Here is a 23,980-nt window from a genome sequence, read left to right on the forward strand (position 1 = left end):
CCATGTCACGTGGCTCCAAGGCGCTCAAAGGCTGCGCGTGGCGTCATCTGCACGAGCCTCAATGTGACAACAACATGTCCTGCCCCAGAAGGCCTGCATGTTGCCTCCGCTCCGTCCTTCGCTACGTCGACATGTAAAGTCAGAATTCGTTCGCTATACCGCGATTCGCCGTCCTGTGACACTCGCAAATGATTGCAGCCCGCTTCGCAGATTTGAACCTGTATAGGCTAAAAGTGTAACACGCTTTCCAGAAAATCAGTCACCTACCTGCCATGGGCTGACCCACGCAAATCGTGCAAATCCTATGAGAAAATAATATATGGGAGGGGGCACCAGTGTGACGATCGCGAAAGTTCTTGCAGTTCCTGCGTCTGTCTACACTCTTGAATGGCTTTCAAAGTATGAGCGTATCAAAATACTTCCAATCTGGTGACAGGGCCTCATTGGTCATAATAGCCTACATGTGATCGCATTGTGAACGTTCAAATCAGTCTAGATTTGCATCCCTAATCTTGCGGTGTGCGCAATAGCTCCCTGGCAATAAAATGTGTGTGTTAGCATACCCAGGAATAGCGGGGGGGGGGGGAGCGAAAGTGGGCGGGTTTTCGTTTCGTATCCCCCCCCCCCTACCTTGGAGGTCTGGCTACGCCACTGCCTGTACCTAATGCAGACATGGAATCAAGTCTCCCGCCCGTCTTCGGTGGTGTCAATAGCGTGGTCGATGTAAGATGGCGCCACCAGAGCGGCATCGAGCATGGCACGTCCTGCCGAGGGGGACTCAGAGCTGGAACTCTTTCATCTAGAGTCAGACCGAACAAGTGGTTGTGGCTCTCCGGAAAACTAAGTTCATCTGCTCTCGCTCTCCGGAGTTTTGCATGCACGTGAGAGCTGGATTACGGCGCTGCAAGAAGGTGCCACAGTGTTTGTGTGTGTGCAACGCGGTGTTCGTGACTGGGTTTAACAAACCAGGTTAAAGCTCTGTGCATTCAGGTGAGGTACCGTTTCGGTATTTTATGCTTCCCTTTTTCGGAAGTTAGAAACAGAGTTAGAGACACAGTTTATAGTTGCTGGCTTCGAGGATAGCATAGCGTGCAGTTGTAAGTAATCGAAAGTTTGTTTTTAGTTTCGTGTTGTATAAGATTTATTAGTGGATATCGGAAGTCGAGGAATGTGGAAACTTTCAACGTCAAGTACGGTCAATACTGATAAAAAGAAAAGGAAAAAAACACTGAAACTTGTGTGTTTTCCACTTAAAGTGGAAATAAAATATAATTCATCATTCATCATCAAACATCCGTTTATTAGCGTACAAGCTTTCTTGCGGTGGAATGCATTTCATGAAGATTGAAATGCGATGTGCATTCAGCGTTCCTCTCTGCCATCAAAATATATACGTGAATTCAAACCAAAATAAGATATGGCTCGGCTCTAGAAGTACATGTATATGATAGTACATGTTTTATATGTTCCCCTTAGAATGTGCCTCGATTGCCGGCCGGTCGTTACTGTAAGTATAGCATTCGTTTTGCGTCGAGGCCTCGTCTTTTCTGTTAAAAAAACAACAGAAAAACAAAAACACAAAAAACATTATACATCTTATAAAGCGTTCAATATTCATAAGTAGAAATAGACAATGAAGCAAAACGAAAGTGACTGCGTTAGCAGTGTATGTAACATAAAAAGGTAACACCGTTCATCGAAACTCAGACGACTTTGATATAGTTTAGCGCTGAAAAGAACGGCAAAAATAAAACAAAAGTAACATAACTTACTTTATGGGCAGCATATCTCCTTGCAGTAGATTGCAGCGACAGGCAAGTTTTCCTAATAGTGACCACCCTAAACGCAACCACCTGCGCGTAGAAAAGGTACAGTGCAACTTTATTGCTGTCCTACTTCTGTTACAATTTCGTGCAATAATGGTAAGCCCCGAGCTATATTTAAGCTCACTCAATCTGTCGTCATAGCAACGAAGAACGTGAGATTGTGGAAATAAGAGGCTTGGACAACATCCCAATGTCTTTGGTAACGATGAGCTTCCTGGTGTACGCTGTGGCCGTCTGAAGTGTATGACAGTATCATAACGCGGTTTATGCTCACAACAAGAACAATAAATAATGACGATAAGATGGGGTGTTTCACCGCGGGGGTGCGGTACCCTACCCCATTGCACGTGGAACATTATGTGAAGATGATGAAGGAAGGATGAAAATACAAGAAAGAACTAAAGCGTCTGGAGCAATCCAGTGGACGACAGGAAGTCCATGAACAGGTGAAGAACCCGACGATGGAGCACAGGATCTTCATCGGGGCCAATGAGTGCAGCTAAATCGAGCGGCCTCTTGCTGATACGGACAAGCTCATCACACAGTATCCGCCTTTGCGGGCAGTAGAGTGCACATTCCATAAGAATGTGCAGGGTGGTCGCCACGACATCGCAGGTTTATGCTCAACATTTGATGCGAGTCTTGGGTTTGAGTGAATGTTACACAACGTCCAATACATTATCATTCCTCACGAGCAGCAGTTTGGCAGTTCGGTATTCTCGGTTATTTGATGAGCTGCTTAGGTGTTAAATACATTTTCACGTAACACATAATACATTAAATACATTTTAATACATTTAAATGCATTTTCCCGTAACACGGCCCACTGTGAGGTGTGTTCAGCAGCAGAGGTGCTCGTATAAAGGTGCTGCTACTCCCCGTGCTCATGGTAACGGGCTCAGCCACTTCCGCGTTCACCAAGTGTCATAACGCCGCTTTCTGTGGCACGCCGATTTTTTAGCACTTCGCGACTTCGCGGGGTCTGTACCTGACATCTAACTGCTCTAAACCCCAGTGTGCAGGGATAAACGCTTGTGACAACACAGTTGTGGCAAACACCATCTGCTGTTCCGTTAAGCCGGTAGCGGAGCCAGCAAACTAAGTCGGCGGGAGGTGCGGAATAGACTTTGAAAACAGAACTTCACCGCATAGCACGCTCCTAGCCAACTATCATCCCAAATGACGTCGCTGTCTCCCGTGATTCGTTCAAAACGGGACGTGTTCGCGCTTTTGGGACGCTTATGCAGCTACGTAAATTGTCACAAAAAGTCGTACTCGCCTCGCGCTTCCTACAGATAACCGATTCGCTCTGTGCAATGGTCTGCGTACAGGTGCCGTAACACAATGTACACTCTTAAAAATGAACTTCACCGCATAGCACGCTCCTAGCCAACCATAATCTCGAATTATATCGTTATCTGCCCTGATTTGTCGAAAACGGGAGGCGTACGCCTTTTTTGTGACAATTATGGACAGCATAAGTGTCACAAAAAAGGCGTACGCCTCCCGTTTTCGACAAATCAGGGCAGATAACGATATCATTCGAAGTTAGGGTTGGCTAGGAGCGTGCTATGCGGTGAAGTTCATTTTTAAGAGTGTAGGTGGAAGTGTCCCATCCGTTTCTGAGAAGGAAACAAATCATGTTGTTATGCGCAATAAACCAATTAAACTAATCTTCGTATTACATTGCACACACCTGACTAGGCTTTATGAGGTTCCAACGTTCGCATTAATTATCGACAAGCGAATCACATGGCAAAGTCACGAAATAGAATAGTGACGACGAAGTTTCTGATAGTGATCCTTAAAATGCTTAGAACTTAATGTGCTTGTGGGCATGCAAAACAGCTGTAAGATTACATATCTGTACTTTGAAAGTAGTTGTAAAAATTCGCACCTAAATCCAAGGCGTCGCATTTTTAACAAAACGTAACGCAGGCTTCACCCCACGCTTGTAAGCTACGAGAAAAAGAACGCTTTACAGGAAGGTACCGGTCACTGTCATGCTACTTACTCTAAAAACTGAACTTCACCGCATAGCACGCTCTGCGCCGACCACTGCCACGAATGATAGGGTTATCGCTTCTGATTCGAAGTGAGAGAGGGGCGTACGCCTTTTTGTGTCAATTTGGATGTATGATAATTGACACAAAAAGGCGTACGCCCCCTCTCTCTTCGAATCAGAAGCGATAACCCTATCATTCGTGGCAATGGTTGGCGCAGAGCGTGCAATGCGGTGAAGTTCAGTTTTTAGAATGAATTATTGTCGCGTCGGCTACAGTCCTTACAATAACTTTTAACACACTTATTCCGCTCTTTTACTGATTGACACTCTCGGTGGAGGCAGTGCATAGAACATTGTTCGTCGTCGTGAAACATACGAAATTACTTCTACGCTCTAAAAACAGCTTCACTGCATAACAAGCTCAGAAATAACTACACTGTTAAAACAGAACTTCACCACATAGCACGCTCGTAGCCAACCATCATTCCGAATAATATCATTCTGCGTCCTGACTTCTTCAAAACAGGGGCGAGGCGCCTATCTGGGACAAGATAAGTCCGGCGCCCATCTCTCCTAAGGCGCCTATCTGTCCCAGATAGGCGCCTCCTCCCATTTTCAACAAATCAATATACAGAATGATATCATTCGGAATGATGGTCGGCTATGAGCGTGCTATGTGGTGAAGTTCTGTTTTAACCAGTGTACAACAATAATGTTCTCTTTCCTGATTTGTCGAAAATTGGGAGTGCTTAAGTTGCGCTTCAGGACGCCGGCCGAGCGAATATGCCGCCACTGAATCGCGTATGCGCTGGAAGGTCAGCCCATTCACCCACATACAGTGGAAACCCAGTGGAGAATGGCGACTTTTGTGTTACGACCGACCCCGAATGAATGTTGAGGAGAATCGTGCGTAGCATAAGCTCAGTGTTCCATTTCATCTTCTACCAGGTACGCGGGCGAATGTCACGCCATATTTCTATTTATACTTTCTCCGCGAAACAATTACAAGAGAGAGCTAGAGTCCGGTGTCGCGTAACGCAGTGACTTCTGGAAGAGTGTATCCCATTTTTTGAGCGAGGCGACTGAACGAAAGCGAAAGAGAGAAAACGAAAGTAGTAGGTAAACTGCACTCTAAAAACGGAGGGGGGGGGGGGTCGAGGTAGCTCGCCATTGTTGACCGCACTCAAATGGGCATCGTCACGACTATAGCAAAAAAAAAAAAAAAAAAAGCGGGGGAGAGGAGAGTTGACGATTTCAAAGTGAGGCATAGAAAGGATGACCCATATACTGATGGGACGAAGGCACACTGTAGATGAGAGGTGCTCTAGAGTGGTGTTTCCGCGAGGCCCGTTTCTAAAAACGGAGCCTCAACCCATAGCACGCTCCTGGCCAACCATTATCACGAATAACATCGTTCACTCCCCTGATTTGATGAAGACGAGGAGCGAACTTCTTTTCACGAGACGTATGCGTGTTAATCGTCATAAAAAGCCGAGCGCCGCGCTCTTTACGCAAATCAGGAATCGTAACAATATCGTTCTGTGCAATAATTATGCTCTAGCGTGTTCTGTTTTAAGAGTGTATAGTTTATGATAAGAACCTACACGTAGGTCTATGAGAAAGAATCATCCGATTTTAAAAGGCTCAGGGTACCTCAGGGTAAATTTCAAAATACACACCTGAATAGATACCGTATTTTCACGCGTATTAGCCGCGGCTTATGCGCGATTTTTTTTTCTCACGGGCGCCCTGCGGCTTATCCACCGGTGCGGCTTATCTGATGACTATTTTTTCCTGGTATTTTCCCCATACGCCGATTTTAACGAAAGGGCCGACAGTGTCTCTGGAACAGCACTGCCCTGCCGATGCACGAACAGTGCGTAACAGGGACGGGTCCACATTCGAGTAGATTGATCTTCCTGGTGCATTCCCCCAAGCAGCTTTAAGGAAAGTGGTGACAGTGATTCACGTCTTCTGGAAGATCACTGACCCATCAGTCCACGAAAAACACCCGACAAGGGCACAATCCGATCTTGGTAGAACTCCAGAACTGACCTCCTGTGTTGTACACTGTGCCGATCCCGGAATATGGACCACAGGGTTTATGGCCTTCTCTATGGTCTCCTTTGTCGCACAAATCAGTCGTCTCGTATTGCCCGCGGCTTATCTGCGGGTGCGGCTTATCTGCCAGAAAATTTTCAAAACGTCCCAAAAAACGCGTCCTGCGGCTTATCTGCGGTGCGGCTTATACGCGTGAAATTACGGTAGTTCCACTTATGGTTTTCACAAATGTTCAACATGCCCTCCTCCGGACGCACGGCATACATCTACACGATATAGTCACGATATAGTCGTTCCATACTTGAGCGAACATGTCCACACTTGTTGAAACGGAGAACACAGAATGCTTTCTGTTGCTTCGTTGCAATGTCGACGCCATTACTGGCAACCAAGTGAAACTCTACGACCGCGCCGAAATTCGTGACAGACGATCGTCTGCATCGTCCGCTAGAAGTTCGTTGCAGACGGCCGTCTGCTTATTGTTCGTTCGCAGACGATCGCCTGCATTGCGTTGGGAAACTTAGTATTACGACATATATTTTAAAAGTCACCGCAAGGTTGCAAGGTTCTCTATGTTCATGCGTGTAAAAGATATGGCCTTTTGAAATCAGATTATTCTTTCCGATTCAGCCTGTACATTGTGCAGGTAGGTTTGTAACGACACAGACACCCGCTACCACAATACTCATTTTTGACGCGAGTTGGGCATACACCCGAGGGTCCCTGCCTGACGACATCTCAGCAGTGTGGTATGCCGCGACTGCTATCCCCCTCCAAGCTTTATGGTGACAGTCTGACAATATTACACTATAGTGTTGCCCACATAGTCAGATTTGCTGAATCCATATATTTATCATCATCGTCGGAGGCAGTAAACGTCTGATGTGGACATGCACCGAAAAGCCCAAGCGTCTATTATGCAATGTGTGATACAGCAGAATAGCACTCTCTGATGCAGAAACCAACGAGTTCAACAGCATCATAATACAGGGTGTGTGCAGAAAAACATGACCCGCATTTTTACATGTAACTCGTTGTCTACTTAGCCGAGGAACTTCCGGTGGCGCACGACGGCGTATTTATGCGTCCGAAAGCTACAAAAAAATCCTGGAAGCCATACTCAGTGTAAAAAAATAAACAGAGCGCGAAAACATGGGCTTCCATGCATTAGAATAGGGCGGTCATGACAGTGCGTTGTAGTGCATTTCCGTCTCATGAGAGTTATGTGCAGGCACCGCTAGGGGTACTACCGATGAGCATCCATGTGGGACATCGTTTCGATTTATGCACCGATAGCTCCCCTAGCGGTACTTGAACACAACTCTCCTACGTGCACCACGTTGCCCTTTCACATACACCCTATTGTCCACCATGTTGCCCTATTCTGATGCACGGAAGCCGACGTTTTCGTTGTTCCGTTTATTTTTTAAGCTGGGTCTGGCTTCCACAATTTTTCTACAGATTTCGCACGCATAAATGCGCCATCGTGCGTCACCGGAAGTTCGTTAGTTAGGTAGGCAACAAGCTATGTGCCTAAACGCGGGTCATGTTTTTCTGCACACACCCTGTATATGTAGCTGGAGTAGATACGATGTCCCTCTTCATAAGCCCTAATCGTCGATGATGGCAGATCCCGGATGTGCTGGAGGCAGAGCGTCCAAGCGAAACGTTTTTCGGCTTGTTTCGGGTTCGGGTTCGGTCATAAAGGTTCGGTTCCGGTTCCGGTTCAGCTCCGGAGTTCACATATATCGGACCGAACCGGTATCCCGAACCGGTAAACGAAGTTTTTAGATCGGTTCGGTTCCGGTTCAGCTCCGAGATGGCGCTAGTATGTACGGTTCAGTTCCGGTTCAGCTCCAGCTAAAAATTCCGGTTAATTCCGGTTTTCGGTTTCGGTTCCGGTTCGGTTCGACGCTCTGGCTGGAGGGCTTCTCAGCCCGTTCTCTCACTCCAGGACGACGTCGATAAGACCAAGCAGTCCACGCGTTGTCGTTGTCCACGGGAAACTACGCTATAGAGTAAAGTATATAAAGCTTCTTTTATCTCACCTACTCAAGTGATAGCTTTATAGGGTCACGTAACACCACGTGACACGGCACGTGACACAGTGCTTTGCGGAATATTTAGCGGGACCAATGGCCTTACAAAAAACGTATTTTGCATAACACCCAAAGAAGTGCTCAGCCATTTTTTAAGGTAAGACACTCCTAGAGGATAGGATGCGTACATGTCTTGCACATACGGGTGCTTTTCTGGCTTCCTCGAACGTGAAATTACATGTAATTTCGAGAATATATCATGCTCTCATAATCTCATTTGCTACGTAAACATCGCCAGAAGGAACAGCTTTGGCAGTGCATGATTTAAAAAGAGGACAGAGTGCTTCTGCGGGTCTCATCTAATTTCGCCTCATATTTTTGTAACGGAGAACGTGTTTTCCATCTCAAAACCTTGTGATTCGCCAGAGGCATGAGAGTAAGCGCTGTACCCGGACTCTATTTTGAAGATAATATAGCGCATGGTATACTGTCAGCCAACTAACGATATTCCACATATACAGGGTGTTTCAGAAAACGTGTCATTGAATTATAATAAAACAACTACACCACCTAGAATCATGCGGTCCACGGCATTTGTTCTTACTAAGTTTTTTTCCACCTCCTGATGTGAATATTATGTAGCGTAAGTTTAATTATGTAAATTTTTGCGAAATGAACTTTGAAATTTGCCAAGTAAAGGTCACTTTTTTTTACCCCACTAATGTAATGAGCGTGCCGAATTTACTCAAATTCAATGTAATTGACAGAAATATTGAGGAGCTATCCCATCGGGAAAAAAAAAAAATAGCCGAACTTACAGAGCACCCGGAGCCTAGCGCGCGACGAATTTTTCAGCGCAATCGTTGTCAGTCCGACGAAAGGAGGTTGGGAACACGGCCCACACCGGAATAGTAGAAAGAGATAACACAGGCATGGCTTATCGCGTCAGGCTTCCGCTAGGATCATGCCTTCCCTTTCCCAATTTCAGAAGACTCTCACTTTTTCTACTATCACTCTGTGGGCTGGGTTTCCAACCTCCTTTCGTCGGACTGACAGCGATTGCGCTCAAAAAGTCGTCGCGCGCTATGCTCGGGATAGTCCGAAGAGCTGATGTTCGGCTATTTGTTTGCGATAGGATAGCTCCTGAATATCACTGTCAATCATTACGAATTTGAGTAAATTCAGCACGCTCTTCACATTGGTGGGGTAAAAAAGTGACATTTACTTGGCAAATGTCCGAGTTCAGCTCTCAAAACTTTACATAATTAAACTTACGTTACATGACATTCACATCAGGAGGTGGAAAGATCCTAGTAAGAACAAATTCCGTTGACAGCATGATTCTAGGTGGAGTAGTTCTCTTATTATAATTCAATTACACGTTTTTTGGGACACCCTGTATATACAGGGTGTTTCAAAAAACGTGTCATTGTCATTCGGACTTTATAAAAGAAACGGGGCGACGGAAAAATATGGGGTAAAGGCATTTGTGTGGCAACTGAATTTGCCACCTTGCAAAACTATTTTCATTTGATTTTAATTAAAAGAAACTGAATTCTTTAATTGAACTCCAAAATTGCCCAAGTCAACCTAACGTTTTTTTACAGAATTAGAAATCCCCTAGCGAACTTAGTCAGATCCACCAAGAAATCCGCTCGATATTGCAATGGAACTGCCCCAAAAAAGTCCCGAAATTGAGGCTTCAAAGTTTCGGGTATTCAACGGCGCACCAAATCAGTCGCAAAGATGCGTGGAGAGGAGGACATGCTCCTGCCCCCATGAAAGATAGAAGGTTGAGAAAAAAAAAAGAGGGCGGGAAAAAAGAGGCGGGATAATTTTTTTGCCGCTTATCAACGTATGGTGGAATGTCACCCGCCTTGTTATCGGCGCGTCTCGTGCTGCACGCCGGTCCGGCGATAAATTGTTCTAGCTTCATGGGGGCAGGAGCATGTCCTCCTCTCCGCGCATCTTTGGGACTGGTTTGGTGCGCCGTTGAACACCCGAAACTTTGAAACCTCAATTTCGGGACTTTTTTTGGGCAGTTCCATTTGCAATATTGAGCGGATTTCTTGGTGGATCTGACTAAGTTCGGTACGGGCTCTCTAATTCTGCAAGAAAAAAACAAAAAACAAGAAAAAAACAACAACAACGTTAGGTTGACTTGGGAAATTTTGGAGTTCAATTAAAGAAATTCAAATTCTTTTAATTAAAATCAAATGAAAATATTTTTGCAAGATGGCAAATTCAGTTGCCACACAAATGCCGTTTACCCCATATTTTTCCGTCGCCCCGTTTTTTTATAAAGTCCGAATGACGCGTTTTTGAAACACCCTGTATGTGTGTATGTGTGGGCGGGGTGACTGAGTTAGTGAGTGAGTGTGGGAGACAGAGAGAGAGAGAGAATAAGCCGGGGTCTTGAAAAGAAAAATGAAGAGGAAATGCAGCCGAAATGTAGCTTAAAAAGCAGCGAAAATGGATATTGTGATCGATGGCTTTCGGAATCAGCAATGGAGAACCAAAAGAAAGTATAGTGGAGACGAATTGCGGTGGCATTGACGGAATTGACACCTGTACCTCCGTACTCACGGACACGTTGAAAAATCCATCAACAGTTGCAGCGTTTTTTGAAATTTGAGCAACCAATTTTGGAGTTCGCTACGGAATGACTGCAGACCTACCGCTGAAACGGGGAGCCAGTAGTTTTGAAATATCGCGCTTCATCGAAACATCGAGCACAATATATCAAAGGACATACAGCAAGCACACCGTCCACACTGACATATGATGTTCGTTGAAATTGGAGGTGAAACGAATAAAGGTTGCCAACCGTGCGAAATGGCCTGGCTCTCCACCGACATTTTGAGATGTGATGTGGGCAGGCATTGCGCTTGCCCCCCCCCTGCAATTGACAATACAGTCTCATTACGGGTGGTATGGTGGTACGATTTTCGAAGGAAGAGGAGTGCGGTTATTACGGGGCGTTTGAACCGTCACACCGCATGACAGCGTGCAAGTGTCACGTTTCTTGTTGGAACATTCGCGCGTGAAGCACTAACAAGTATACCACGCAAAAAGTATATGCTGTGTATACTGTGCACTGTTGGATTCGGTACTTGAGAGACAGTGTGTCCAGACACAAAATGTTCGCAAAGAGGGAAGCCAAACGTACACAAGGTACTTCACCGCATAGCACGCTCCTATATAGCCAACCGTCATCCCGAATGCCATCGTTCTCGCACCTGGCTTGTTGAAAACGGGAGTTACGCCTTTTTTGTACTACTTATACGGCACGCAATTGATACAGAAAAAGGCGTACGCCTCCCGTTTTCAACAAGTCAGGTGCGAGAACGGTGTCATTCGTGATGATGATTGGATAGGAGCCTTCTATGCGGTGAAGTTCATTTTTAAGGCAGAGGACCCACGTTCCCCCAGGGCGTCAGTCGTGAGCCCACCTCTGTGAGTCCGACAACAGCGAGCACTTTCAACAGCGAGCACTTTCAACAGCCCCCTCCCCCCCTCATTTTTAAGAGTGTACCATGATAGTGTTCGTCGACATACTCGTCAAACTTAGAAAAATACGTAGGATGAGCACAGAAAACCCCGTGAAAATGCAAGTTTAACCTGACCATGACCTGAAAGGAATTATACGACTTTTACAACTTTGAAGTTATATTGGGAACTCTGTTCGGCTATTGTGTTGAGTCGGGTGATCAGGCTGTCACTGTGCTCTGCTACAATAAATTTTGCTCCTAAAATTGCAAGTGCAAAGATTTCTCACCTAGAAATCAAAGATGTCGTTACTTTGACACCAACACAGAAGGAGCGGGACTCATCAGTTCCGTCGTTCGTGCTTTGTGAACGAGAAAAAACAGCTTTCCCTCTCCCCTCCTTCACGAGAAGCGCTACAACACGGAGAGGCCTCCGATTGGTCTCCTCAAATGACCTCCCGTGATGATTGGACGCATCGTATGCAGCGGCCAATGAGATCCCGCTCCGCATTGTCAACCTTCTTGAGAAGGAGTGGGAGAGGGAAAGCATAAAATTGCGTCTTTTTTTATGGATCATGAATCACGCACGACGCAACGGACGAATCCCGTTCCTTTTGTGTTGATGTCAAGGTAACGCTACCTTTCATTCCGCGAACAGAAACTTTTGCATGCCCCCTCAACACCGCGAAACGATGGGCTACCTATACTGTTCATCTTTGAACACGCAACGGGTAGCAACACATTCTAAGACGTGTGAGCCACGACCCTCCCTCCTCGTCTCCCCCGGAGTTCGGTGATTGGCAAGAACAAAATTGGCAACCTCAAAGTGACGCGTACGAAGCGCTCTCGTTTGGCATCTCGGGTAATGTGACTTTACGAGGCTTCGAGGAATTTAAAGCTCGCCTCTATTCATGCGTCACTTGCCCACGCTTTTCTCTTCGCCTTCTAGATAACCCCCTTTTCTCTTTTGCGCATGCGCAATTCATTCTATTTCCCCGTGGGAGACATCGTAAAATCTACGTTCGATCGGCGTTGAGCGCGAAATGACACTACTTAGCGTGTAAGAAATAGCTGCTAATACTGGATAATATAATAATTAGGAGTTGACTTACACGTAAGGTGAGTGCGCCTACACTTTTAGAAATGAGGGGGTCTTAGAAATGAATTTCACCGCAAAGCACGCTCCTAGCCAACCATCATCTCGAATGATATCGTTATCTGCCTTGATTTGTTGAAAACGGGAGGCGCACGCCTTTTTTGTGACACTTACGCTGTTCATAATTGTCACAAAAAAGTCTTACACCTCCCGTTTTCAACAAATCGACATCATCATCGACATCGATAGCGACATCATTCGAGATGATGGTTTGCTAGGAGCGTGCTATGCGGTGAAGTTCATTTTAAGGAGTGTATACTCCTAAAATAGAACTTCACCACATAGCACGGTGAAGGCAACCCAGCAGAATGAACCCTTATCACTCCTGATATGTGGAAAGCGCGGAGCGTACGCCTTTTTGTGATAATTAACATAACTGCATAAGCGGCACAAAAATGCACACGTCTCCCGTTTCTAACCAATCAGAGGAAGAACGATGTCATTCGAGATGATGATGTTTGGCTAAGAGCGTGCTATGTGGTGAAGTTTCGTTTTAAGAGGAGTGGCTACTCGCTGCACGTGCCACGGGTGTAAGACCGCGGATTATTTCGACCACCTGGAGTTTTTTTAACGTGCGCCGGAAATCTCCGACACGGTGTTGGAAGCCATGTTTACCACCTCCGTATCTAATCAGGCTCCGCGCGAAGGAACGGCTCAGCAAACCAGCACTATAAACTATTTTTCTGCCCAATATCCTCCACATTCTAAAAGAACTGCCCGATATCCTCGTGTTCCTGGTCGCAGCAAGTAACCCGTCTCTTCCCTACACTCTAAAACAGGTGGTGGTGGTGGTGATGGTGAAATGACTCGCCGTTGTTGGCCTCACAGAGGTGGGCAACGTCACGACTGACGCTCTGGGGGATGTGCGTCCTGGGCCGACTAAGAAATTATGGTGGTGGTGATGACGAAAAACCGGCTTGCCGTTGTTGGCCTCACGTATGTGGGCTGCGTCACGACTGTAGCCAGGATGAGATGAGATGGTGTGATAACAGATGAAGGAATGGTGACGACCGAAAATTAAGATTTAGGGCAGTCACTGCAGAGTTGCCGAGAAGTCCGAGCAGTACTCATAGCCTTTGAGCGAGGCCAGATTCCTGGAGAAAGTAGACGAGGCTGCGAATTTTGGAGTGTCCTTAATAATAGTGATTTAGTGAAAGCGCTTCTTGTTCACAACCTGAAGAGCAGATTTTGTGTACTGTGGGAAAGTCCTTTCAGCGGGAGATCAAGTCGATGATTTTCCAGGATCCCAGGGTGCTGCATAAAAACTATCTCATTGATGACCAAGATGACTAAGAAATGTGGTGGCGGTGGTGGTGACGAAAAACCGGAACTTCATCACATAGCACGTTCTTAGCCAGTCACCATCCCGAATGACATCGTTCTGCCCCCTGATTGGTTAAAAACGGGAGACGTACGCCATTTTGGAACACTTACGCAGCTCAAAAAAAGGCGTACGCCCGGCGCTTTCCACAAACCGGGACCACAGTTGTGACCACGGGAGTGATAAAGGTATCATTCTGTGCAGTGGTTGGCCTTCACCGTGCTATGTGGTGAAGTTCTGTTCTTAGAGTGTAGATGTTACAAAAAGGGTTGTTCTAAAACTGAGAACATCACCCAAACAACTCTTTTGTCTCCAAGGGGTAATCGGGCTCCTTGCTGTGACCACGAACGCGGAAACATACGAGGGACGTTCAAGTCAAACCGGGACTTTTTTTCTCGTGACCGTTAAAAGGGATCCTACCGCTTCTTGTCAGTCTTTTACACATGGGACAAGTCTCTGCTCTCGCCGCATGGTGACCCAAAGTCTGTGTGAAACTGAAGTCACGTGCTGAACAAGATGCCGGAGCACATGGTGAGTACGCACTTCGAACAGCGACTTGTGATGAAATTTCTTGTGAATCTAAGGTGTAAAATCGTGTGAAATTCACAGTAGACTTCAGTCTCAGTACGACCCATATACGCACAGCCGCAGCAAAACATTTGAGTGGTGCAGGTAATTTAAAGAGGGCCGTACCTCAGTGCAGGATGACGCATCCCGGTCGCGGCGGCTCAGAGCCCAGTGCCGCTGTTCCTGAGAACATTGAATGCGTGGAGCGCCTGATCCTCGAAAACCGACGGATAACATGCCGCGAACTTGCTCGAAAGACTGGGAACTTTGAACATGGACATCTTCAGTTCCGGAAAGTTAGTGCACGCTGGGTGCCGAGGCAGCTTGGCAGGACTTGGTCACCAATGGGTCCTGTTCCCGCGGGACAATGCACTCCCGCATACTGCGCATCGCATGACATGCACATTACAGGAACTGGGCTGAGAGATAGTGCCACACACCCCTTACAGTCCAAACCTCGCCTCGAGTGATTTCCATCTGTTTGAACCACTGAAGGAGTTCCTCCGAGGCCGCCATTTCAGCTGTGACAACGAGGTGAAGAATGCTGTCCGATCATGGCTGCGCCGCACTGACGATGCTTTCTACGCTGCTAGCATTGGAGCACTGGTGGAACGCTGGGAAAAGTGTGTCAGTGTAGCTGGGGAATACATCAAGAAATAAAACCTATTTTTTGCGTCGAAGAACGTTTTACTGTTGCGAATACGAAACGTCCCGGTTTGACTTGAACACCCCTCGTATTAAGCAATCGCGATCACCCCCCCCCTTTTTTTTTCTTCTTCTTTTTCCAATCAGTCAAGGAGGGTTGTCATGTCCAAGTTCACTAATGTGATGTCAGGCCACGTCAAAGGAATCAGGCGTTTCACTTATCAGGTCCTCGGAACCATTATCGGGACACCTTCCTGCCAGCGAAAACTCCGTATTGTATCGTAAGCCTTCGCCGTCCGGGACTAGTCTATCCGACAGCTGAGTCGAGTAATCCCGATAATAGCTGTATAGCGTATCCCTCTCACGCAGAAGCTTCGGTGTCACGCTCAGTTGGTATAATCATGTCCTGCTATCCTCTATGTACAGTATAGAGGTACTCCGGTTTCTAGCGAGTCAAGAAAGTGAGAGTTTTGGTCATCGGTTGTCTGTTAAACTCAAAATCACGTTGGTATCTTCTCCGTTGGAAAGCTTATTAGACAGCCAATCAACAACCAGCGCCAAAACGCGGCACATAGGGAAACGCAGCACCGCAACGACGAACTCGGCGTTATGGTGCCGTGTTTCTCTTTGTGACCTGGCGCTGGTTGTTGATTGGATCTACGTAGCAATTACCCCAAAGTTTCCGTTTCGGTTATTAGAGAGTGTCAGTAGACCGCTGATAAGGTGGCCTACGAAGTTCTGTAACGGACAAGATTCTGAGTCACTCAAGTTCCGGTAGGTACGACAACTTCACAGCGTACGTTATTAGAGAATGGGGAGTTTTAGTAGATAGTACGCTATCGCCTTTGCGGACGTAAGGGATAGCGTTGATGCTTCTGTGCACGCCCATAAGAGAAAGAGAGCTTCGCGCAGTACGCAGTACCACAAACTCTATCCGTTACGTACGCTATCGCCTTTGCGTACGATCCACTAAAACTCTCTAGTGTCAGTGGACCCTTTATAACGTCACTATGAAGCTACCGTACCTACCGGACCCAATGGCAGCGTGCGTGACTCAGAATCTTATCTGTCGATTAGGTGCGGTAGACACCGTACCTCGGAAGCCACGTTATTGACTGTCTAGTAACACTCTGTTAATAGATAGTAGTGAGTGTTAGTAGACCGTTGATAACGTGGCTTCCGGACTACCGTGTCTACCGTTCCCAATCAACAGGTAAGATTCTGAGTCATGCACGCTGCCATTGGTTCCGGTAGGTATGGCAGCTTCACGGTGACGTTACCAAGGGTCTACTAATGCTCTCTAGTTTTAGTGCATCGTACGCTATTGCCTTTGCGTACGTAAGGGATAGCGTGGAGGATCTGCGCAGTACGTGAAGCCCTCTTTATGTTTTGCACGTGCGCATAACCACCAACGCTATCCCTTACGTACGCAGAGGCGATAACGTACGATGCACTTAAACTAACTATTAGTGAGCCTTTGCGTACGTAAGAGATAGCGTTGGCGGTTCTGCGCATGCGCGAAACATACCGAGAGCTTCACGCATTGCGCAGAACCACCACGCTAGCCCTTGCGAATTTTCTCTGGAATCGTTTTCCGAAATTTCGGTACCCCCATTTGGAAATGCGGCTCATTTATTTCTTGGTGCGTCAAGTGCAGTTCTCCAGTAGGGCACTGTTCGCACACTGTCCGGCTCCACACCACTTCTGTTCTTTGCGTACATATTTACTTTATGACGTTTTAAAGGTTTTAGGGTCATTTCTTTTCTGTGCTGCCCTCCGTGTTGTAGTGTCACAGCAAGCACAGCAGATGGTGTGGCGGCAGAAATCTTCTGCACATGGCCCTGCGATCCATTTCAGAATTTGTTATTTTCCACGAAGTGACGTGTAGGCACCTTTAAATTAAGACGGGGACAACATGAAGCACCAATCTGAAGAACAACAGGAAAGATAGCTCAGCCTTTGAGTAGAGACGCTGGTTCTTGGCGTCCTTTTCTACGCACGTCTGAGCAAAACTCTTCGAGCTCTTACTCGAGACGTGGCATAAGTGACGTCAATACAGGGGAACGCAACGTTGGGGAGGAATGCTCGTGGGACTGTAAATGAACATGGACGCACAAAATATCCCAATGTTGATTGATGTGTCATCTCGGAAGAACGACTGCGGACGACTTCCGGTGACACGTGACAATGAATTGGAACTCTCCAGGTCGTTTGAGAGCGTCGAATGGGTGAGATATGGCTTGGAACGGTGTTTGCTGGGGACAGCGTCATTTTGACCTGGCGTTGAAAAGACCTATTCTGGAACGCATTTAATTCCACCCGATTTCAGGTGGAATTAAATGCGTTCCAGAATAGATCTTTTACAGCGGATTTAAACTTTCGTGGTTCCGCTCAGTTGTATGAACATGGCAAAGTACTTTAAGCAGCATATATAAGCTTTTCCGAACTTGGCAAGCCATTCATCAAGCTAAAAAGTCGCTATATTTCCAGGCTGGTCCTACCGAGAGCAGTGCGTCACCTCGGCTTGCGCTCTGTGAAAAACGGCAGTAATATCCCCATGCTCCAGGTGCAGTGGCTGAAAGACTTTAGTGCCGACTTGCTTACGTAACCTATTAGTCGTGTCTGCCAAAAGGCTTAACGCTTGTGCAGGAACTATGTGCTTTTAGCACGTTCTCCCGTAAAGTGTCAAGTCGCTAACGAGGAATTCGTGAACGCACGCGCCAACTAACATGTTTCGCACGCGCGATAGCCTTGTGAATGTACTAATAGGCGACAGTTCTAATGAAAAGAGCTCTCGACGAAATGATGGGTACACTGCACTCAGAGGCGGTACACACGGAGTGCACCTATCCGTACCATTAGAGCACACAGGGAAGAATGTTCGCACGTAAGTAACAGCAGGCAGACTGATATTTTTTTTCCTGATACGTTCTTTACGGAGAAAGCATGGTATGAGATGTTAACGGTTTCCAGCACTGTTTCCATAATGTTCTCTGTACACCCGTTCCGTTCTTCGTGAACGGAACTCGCAGTAACCCTTTAATATCTTGGTTGTCGTGAACAACGACGAAGCACATTTCCTTTGCTATCTAATGATGTCAACACGGGGAGCTTGTTCTTGTATCGCGTGTGTGCATTGCATTCGTAAAGTGCCCTTCTGTTCATTGATCCGACTGGATAGCGTCCCACTTACTGTAGTCAGAGAGTACTCCAAGTACTGGCAATATTTCCCCTAATTATGAGTGGGCAGAGCTAACGTTGAAAGCGCTGCCTAGCGGGCAAACAAGAAAACAAAGAAGTGAAAAACACGCCATTTTCGCTTCGCAATGTCCGCTCCTCTGTGACCACTTTTGGAATAACAAATAGAAAACGACATTTTGCAATTACAAGCTTCATCACGCGTCGATACTTATCTGAAGTACCCACTACGGAAATGAAGCGCGCTCATCCGACCAACAATCTAAGACACTGCATGTGAAATGCCCCTTATGGTATAACACAAAGAAATGTGCACCTTTTGTACCAGTTTACGGCCCCTTTAAGAGCAATTGTCCAGCAGCTCCCAACAGCAGCAGACTTACCTGCGGTCCAAGCTGTGCTTGCCCTTGAACCTCTCCTACGCAAAGGCCCATCCCCTTACGGGCCCATCCCCTGACTACTTAAAGGCCCATCCCCTTCTGCGCACAATGAATAACGGTCGCCGTCGCACTACGCTAGCCCACTACCAGACAACCACGATCTTTCAATGGAATTCGCACAGCTTGCCCTCGAAATTATCTGACTTCCGCGGGTTCGTGTGGCGCCATAAATTCCCGGTACTGCTGTGCACTTCAGAGTGTGGCATTAGGGCAGACTTTCGTCTCTCAAACTATACCTCACCTTTGTGTCTGAGCCTCGTGGACGGACTAGTCGTGCCGCGATCTTTGTGCGGGCCGACCTCCCAGTGATCCAACGTGATCTGCAGGTGGATGGGATCGGGGACTACGTCTGCTGCTCTGTTCGTGTCGGTTCACTTGACCTCACCATCGTCTCTCTATACATTCCACCAGCAGTCAGATACAATGTGGCCGAGTTGGGATCCCTTATTAACGGCCTCCCTACACCTTTCGTGCTTCCCGGTCATGTGGGCTTATATGGTAACTCAAGCGCAGATGCGGCTGCACGACGTGCTGCACAAGTTGTGACTCATGCTACGGTACATCTGCCCCTTACTGTTTCTGCTTGTTGTATGTCTATACGCCGCCGGTGTGCTGCTCGGGCCCAAGCGTTCAGAGCTAAGGCTGCCTCATACAACAGTCACCTGCAATCAATCGACCCCGCAGTGGACTTCTTTATTACGTGTCGCTGCACTCGTCACGGAAGAATCGCTCCAGCACCGTCTTCGTCTAAACGTCGCCCGCACACCGCTGCAACTGTTCAGAATGGGTCAGTCTAGCACTCCCCTCTGCACTAGCTGTATAGCGTGGTGGGTGATATTCCCCACTGCATCCTACACTGCCGGCAACACCTTCTGCACCGTGACGCCCTCTGTCGCCGTCTATCCCAGCTTGGCTAGGGCATTATAACACTGGCTACCTTACTGGGTCCCGTTCATCAGTCGACCCAGTGGGCAGTCACCACTGCGCTCCTCCGCTTTCTCCACGCTTCGAACCTTGTCAACGCCTTGTGACTTGATGTGTGTGTGTGTGTGTGTGTGACCGTGTGTGTGACTTTTCAGTTTTAGTTTTGTGTCCTTCCTTTGCTTTTCTTTTCTTCTTTGTCTTTTCCTTTTCTTTTCTTTTCTTCTTTGTCTTCCCCTTTTCTTTTCTTTTCTTCTTTGTCTTCCCCTTTTCTTTTCTTCTTCCCTTTCCTTTTCTTCTTTTCCTTTTCTTTTCTTTTCTTCTTTGTCTTCCCCTTTTCTTTTCTTCTTTTCCTTTTCGTTTCTTCCCCCATTTTCCATTTTTTTGGAATAGCAAGCCGACCTCCGTCTGGCTGACCTTTCCTTTCTTTTTTCTTAATAAACATATCCCCCCCCCCATCCTGAAAGAAAAATAAATATCGGCATAAGGGTACACGCTGTTGACTGGCAGTGATCTCGGTAAGGGCAACGCGCAAAGTTGTTCACCGTCACCGTCACCACCATTACCACCTGAATTCGGTGAATGAAAAGCCGAACAGCTTTATGGCACAACCTTGCACTTTTTCACATATCTGTCAGCAATCTTGTATAATACATGCCGTCGTGGGCAGCATACCCCTGAGCTTGGGGTGAAGACATCTGGACAAACAAACAAAAGTACAGTCTTGTCCCGTGTTGCACGGTTAACACAGCTCGAAAACACATGACGTTGAGCGGTCACGCGGCAGCAGAAAGCTATGACGTGTTTCGCGTCTTCCGGTGGAGTACTCCGGGCAATGGCACTCGTGGTAATACACGGATAATGCAAAGAAAGGGGGAAGAAAAGTTGCTCTGTAACGGATACTCTCTCACACGTGGGTGGGAGGTAACGAGAAGGCAAACAAACTGGCGGCTGTAGCCCGCACTGTGGTTTATCCAGACACCCCCCCCCCCCCCCCCCCCAAAAAAAAAAAAAAAAAATCACCAACACCCCCCTAACTTTTTACAGCAAGGTTCGCATAATGCATCTGACAGCTGCCTCTGCATCTGAACAACACAAGAAGACACATCCTGTAGCAGCACCTACGACAACGACGGTGCCTCTTCTTCTCGCGCGAGCGATCGAAGCACAGATTCGTTCCTGCAGGCTCAGATCGAATACTGCACTGACTGAGCAGAACTACACTACTACTACACACGGAGGTATCCTCGATGGAAGCAATGCTATTGGAACAACACGATCGAATCCGTAATAGGGTTGCGCTCCTTTTTACAACATAGCAAGGGAAACGCGCCTTCCCAAAACGGGAAAAACCAACACCCAAGGACATTCTTTCTCCATCAGGGACAGGGAACGAACGCCACGCGACGAAACAGCTCGTCAGCTTTCTACAGGATAGCTTCATGTCAGCGAGAAACCACAACAAACCCTCATGGAAGGATTCCCCAACAAAACTCTCAAGACAAAAATGATGCTTGTGCAGACAAGTCCTAATACGCGTCGTTCTAGTTCGTCATACGGTTGTCGACACTAATTCCGAAGTTGTCGGTTAGAACCCGGCCGAGGACGTCAGCATCTTGATCACTTCCTTACGCGTGACGAGCGTGCAAGACCGGTGTGCTTGTGTTAGGCTGCGTACCCACATGCGGAGAATCTGCGCGGAAACACGAACGCGGCGCGGTAAACTCTTGCCGCTGGGCGGGGAAAGCCATCTCTGCTTTCCGCTTTTTGGCGCTCGCGCAGTGCACGATTTTTAGCGGCATCCGCACATGCTGGGCCAATCAGGAAGTAAACGGAAGTTGCGTGCGTTCTTGTTTTTCTCCGGTCTCCCGCACGGAGAGCATTTACGGCGTCGTTGACTGGAAGGTATGTCGCCTTGATGCTCACGATTTTCAACCGGCGAATTCTTATGAAGGAAATAAAATGTCATTATAAAACGTTGCATTAAAATGACTTTTTGGGCCTACACTGAAGTAAAATTTGGGAGTGCAGGTAAGTAAAGTGTAGGATATTGGCTAGAGTCAGGAAGAAGAAAGCTAAATATTGTTAACAAGAAAAGAATGTGCTATCGCCACAGAGAGTGAACCCAAAGCCAGGGTTTATTGCGTCTGCGATGTTGATTTCGCGGAAGCTCCGATGTAAGAACGGAAACGTTCACTACAAACAATAGCTCGACTTCGCTGTCGTTCGCCATCTTGTCAAACACGGTCTCAGGAGCTCTCGCTGTGGAGAGCCGCGGGCGGAGGCAGTATAGCTGTTGCGCACATCTCTACCGCATGTGGGTACGCGGCCTTACAGTACATAACATAAATATAGGCAGATGTAGTTCAGGAGTGATACTCCTCCCCTAACGTATTACTGTTACTGCCCATCCGAGCTCAATAGAACAAATCGAATCACACACGGGCACTCTTAAGGCCTTTCCAGATTGGGACACCTACCGGAACGGCGTTTGTGCCTATTGACACACGGTAACGGAGCTTCTCCTTTTATATAATGGCCTTTTCTACTACTATCTACTATCTCGGCTACTATCTCCTTTCCGACCAAAAAGGTGTAGCCTCGAAAGCGGCATCCGCCGATGATTAGCAGATCTGGATTATTTAGCACAAAAATGCCTATCTTGAAGGTTTTTATCAGTTTTCCAAACTTACAGGGACCATGTCATACCATGACTTTTTTGGGTGATAATAAATTCAATAATCTCGCGCCCAAATAATCTCGCACAAAATGCCGCGTGTACAGTGGCAAGAAAGGGATACACGGGCTGTAATAAAGTTATGGGAATACAATTTAGGTGACCTGCGTGGGCAGAAACACAATGGTGAAGTTTACGTCCGTATCGCCGAGCCATGAGCAATTCCGGAGTGCGTTAAGAGATACACTAAAGCGAGATCGCCACTGTCGTGTGTTAACGGCGCGAACTCCTTTCCGTAAAAGCGGTCCTTCAAACCTCTAAAGGACCCCTACTTCAAAGGAGTTCTAGCCTGCCCGTGCGTCACGGATATCAGACAGATAATGGTCATACAAGAAGCTTTCGCACCGTCCTCCAGCGCGCTCGGTGGCTGTTGCTGTGTCTTAGTTCGTGTCCTGCTAGAACTTCCCGCGTAGGAAGAAGTGATTAAATCGGCTTGCAACGCTGTAAGCAGTTTATATATCGGTGTCGTGAAGGCCTTTCGATATACTGTGCTGTCGTGGAAGATGTAACCTTGACGCTTGCACCATGGCATGGGAGACACCAGAGGGCCAGGCTAAGAAGTTATCACTTTTCTCGCTGGCAAACTCTCTTGGCGAGTGCGTCATCAATCGCGAATGCCATTTTAGGAGCTACAACAGCACAGTGGCGACACAAAGACTCGCATGGCGAGTTGTTGTCCTCGTCGCCAAAAGCGTCTTGCTCACGAAAAATCTAATAACGGACATCTGAAAGTAGCAGACAAGGGTCAGAAGAAGTCGCAAATGCGTTTTCTGCCGGCAGGTTGTATAGTTATTTGTTGCTGATTGCGTTATTGGCGTCTTATAAGAATGAGTCCTGAGCGGAGAGAATGAACTATATAGTGAGAGGAAAAAAAGAAAGAAGGCGCTGCTAGTGACAATAACGAAAAGGAAGGCTATCCTTGGATGGGGTCCAAGTTGGCGCTTTTGTGTTCAATGTAACAGGGCACGAGGAAGGGGAACGCCAATGTAGTGGGCAATTAGTTTTCTTTGCTTGACAGGTTCAACCCATTGTCGCCCGCTTCCCTCACACGTAAACGAGAAATTTTCTGTGAAATCACGACATCAATAATTCGTTACGACCTTACGCTTGATGTAGAAGCAAGGATGTTCTCATGAGATTCCTGGCTGTTATTTGTTAGTTGGTACAGTTTTCAATTTGATGCGTTACCTAATGTAACTCCACATTGTTATTAGTGCCGTGCGAACATTCGAATTTTTCGAATATCGAAGCGAATACTGATGTGTTCGATTATCATACGTTCGAATACGTTCGAATTTATCATGCATCCAAACTGACACAGAAAGGCGGACGTTCGTAGCCCTCGGATTGAAACCGGCTTAGCAGCTGCTCAGAGACTGGCATGCGCGCTCCCCTTTGGTCACAAGTGAGGCGTCGGGAACCCGTCTTGCACAGACTTTGCGGAACCGTAAGTGTTCGTCAATGATTAGTGAGCTTGAGTGTATCGTACGCTATCGCCTTTGCGTACGTAAGGGATAACGTGATGGTTCTGCGCAATGCGCGAAGCTCTCTTTATGTTTTGCGCGTGCTCAGAACC

At 47.1% G+C, this 23,980-nt stretch overlaps 1 protein-coding gene across 1 annotated transcript in view; it reads left to right on the top strand.

The window, feature by feature from the left end:
• Positions 1–824: 824 nt before the first annotated feature.
• LOC135399936 (QRFP-like peptide receptor) overlaps positions 825–23,980 on the top strand; it is a 220,334-nt gene continuing 197,178 nt past the window's right edge. The window contains exon 1 of the mRNA XM_064631673.1: positions 825–990. The gene's annotated coding sequence lies outside the window, so the exon portion shown is untranslated. The remainder of the gene's footprint in view (positions 991–23,980) is intronic.

The sequence above is a fragment of the Ornithodoros turicata genome, chromosome 7 (genome assembly GCF_037126465.1).
Source record: "Ornithodoros turicata isolate Travis chromosome 7, ASM3712646v1, whole genome shotgun sequence".
NCBI lineage: Eukaryota > Metazoa > Arthropoda > Arachnida > Ixodida > Argasidae > Ornithodoros > Ornithodoros turicata.